Source organism: Topomyia yanbarensis, chromosome 2, assembly GCF_030247195.1.
Source record: "Topomyia yanbarensis strain Yona2022 chromosome 2, ASM3024719v1, whole genome shotgun sequence".
In the NCBI taxonomy this organism is placed as follows: domain Eukaryota; kingdom Metazoa; phylum Arthropoda; class Insecta; order Diptera; family Culicidae; genus Topomyia; species Topomyia yanbarensis.
Genome location: NC_080671.1, coordinates 15381973 through 15384632, shown reverse-complemented (window position 1 = coordinate 15384632; position 2660 = coordinate 15381973). Strand labels below are relative to the sequence as shown.

The window sequence follows — 2660 nt, the reverse complement described above, 5'->3', positions numbered from 1 at the left end:
TAAAAACTTTATACGTTTCCCTGGTTCGACCTTTGATCGAGTATTCGGCGGTTGTGTGGCTACCTTTTTACCAGAACGGAGTGCAGCGTGTTGAGGCAGTGCAACGTAAATTCGTTCGTTTTGCGCTTTATTATTTGTCCTGTAGAGGCCCAATAAATCTACCTAGTTTCGAGTACCGTTGTAACCTAATTGATCAGTACTTAGTATTGCTTAGTAATCGGCACAATGTTTCAACGGCTTTGTTTATATCCGACCAACTGCTGGACAATATTGACTGACCCAGTCTTCTCAGTCAACTGAACTTATAATTTTCAGTCGATCGTTTTGCGGAACAACATGCAGCACACTGCCGAAAGCTCGTAAAACAGCATCCCCGTGTACACAGAAAACGACACTATAGAAGTTAACTTATATGATTGGCGCGTATTCCCGACGGGGCACAGTGGCACGACGAGTGACAAAACCCCAAAAATCAATGTCTTGTAATTCTTTTGTAAATATTTATTTTATTTTTCTCTCAGTTTGAATAAAGGTATCTCAAAATTTTACTACAATCGGATGAAAAATGAGTTTTTAACATGTCGTTGAAGCAAGTGATGTCGAGGATATCTGTTCAATTCAATTCATTATAATTTTTAGTACCTTAGAGTTTCTAATGGCGATATCTCAAGAACTACATAGCCGATTGGAGCAATTTTAAGTTCATTCAATATAAGAATGAATATGCTAAACTATAGATGTGAGATTTTTGTGTAAAACTGATTTACGTTTGTTCCGCATAAAAAAATCCAATTAAAAAGTTTCATATATCAGTAATTTATCTTTATACGTCTTCCAATTTTTGAGATGGTCTCCCATGGGTCACTTATCATGAATCTGACTCAAAATTTAGTGTAGTTTCAAGATATATAGGGCTCATCTTGCGCATTTTTGCGCCGAAGTTGGTATATCAATTTTTTTGAAAGTACCCATATGGAGACGCCCTGTAGCTCATAAATCTCCTTACAAATTAATTGCCTAAACAACATCATATTACTGAAGAATTAGTGATTTTTACTAGTTTGTCAACCATTTCTGCTATCCGATGAGCTTGACTACTATGATTAATGTTTATATTAACCCTTTAACGATCAACGCATTCAAATGGGTTTATTTAAAAAGAGTCAAAGAAATGAAATATGGAATATCAAAACTGATAGCATAAATGGATTTAGCGACCCAAAATTAATTAAAACCCCAAGTTTTAGCCACATACACCATTTTTTATAATTTTGTCACAACTTTGTATGAACAGTGTTACGATTTTCCTTAACGATGCCAACCACACAAATGTAAAGAGTACCACCTAGAATTGGCGGGAGGGTCGTTAACGCATCTGTCACCTCAAGTGCGACTCTAAGAGGACTCGGCTAATCACTTTCAGTCTATAGAGGAATACTGCTAACCGATTAGCCTAGGGAAATGAAGCTGTGTCTCATACAAGCGAAATGGCTCACGTAAGGTAAATCAGTACGGTATCGTTAGCTACTTAAGAATACATCAATCTATCATTTCAAACTTATTTTTATTTGCTTCACACGATTTTACAGACTAGTCATCTTCAGCGCTAGGGTGTCAGTGGGGGCCCCGTGTCGTTGCAACTGCTACTCTGCATCTCTTGCCGTCGATTAATGCACCTGCTGAGTCGCGCGACTGGTCGGCTACACTGCTTGTCACGCCGCTACACTCTCACACCGTGCATCGTCACGAATGCACTGCGGTCTGTCACGTTGCACCTTGCTGCAGACTGTGTCGCACTCGTGGTACTTGCTTGCTGTGCGACTCCTTGCACCCGAACGTGGTCGTCTCGTCCTTGTCGCTTGAACCAGAACGAATAATTTGGTGGACGAAAGTGAGTGGTGGTGGCCCGTCCGGCTTCGTACTCGCTCCGCTAGCCCGATATTACTGGTGCGAGATCGTCTTCGCTCGGGTAAAGATGAGGGGTCTGGACTGTAAATAAAAAGCCCTCTAACGAGGTTATGTCTCGTTTAATGAGGTTTGCCGGACACTCACATAGGCAATCAACTGTACCTGATGATGGGCTTTTGATGATTTGTCGTAACTATTGCTTCGCTCTAACCTATCAGATGCACTATTAGATGGTATTGCGTGGAATTTATCACGATTCGGCGTGCTTTCAGATGATGGAAATGTGGTTAGGATTTACTCTGCGGCAATGGTTGTGGTCGCTTACCTTTGACCTTGAGAGGTCGAGCTGAGCGAGACCTAAGTGAATATTGCTGTCCGTATCGTATGATGTTTCGGTTCTAAGGCAGGACATGCAGGAAGAACTGTAATTGGCATGTTATTACAAGTGTGGTACAGGTTGTATCATCAATTACCTCAACGGGACGATCGTTAGATATGCCGCGTATTATTACCATCAATCCTTCGGTGCTCGATTCGCACGCGGAAAAATGCATCTAGGCCGTATGAGCCTTCGTAAGGGATGAAAGTACCAATTAGCATCACATTTTCGACTATAAGCCGTATTTTTACCTTCAGTGGTTGTTTTAATCTGCTGAGGATGAATATAGTCCCGCGAAACTATTTTTAGTCGAGAATTTTTACTGGCACGCACCATCCACCGCACACCACGTTTTGATCTGACCGCTTCTATT

The 2660-nt window shown here is 41.2% G+C and overlaps 1 long non-coding RNA gene across 1 annotated transcript; it reads right to left on the bottom strand.

Annotated features, from left to right (window-relative positions):
• Positions 1–1463: 1463 nt before the first annotated feature.
• Positions 1464–2660, bottom strand: LOC131678725 (uncharacterized). Its single transcript, XR_009303725.1, has 5 exons — positions 2539–2660; positions 2382–2477; positions 2234–2330; positions 2071–2173; positions 1464–2007 (listed from the first exon to the last, which is right to left on the bottom strand). It is a non-coding gene; the product is annotated as an uncharacterized LOC131678725 (long non-coding RNA).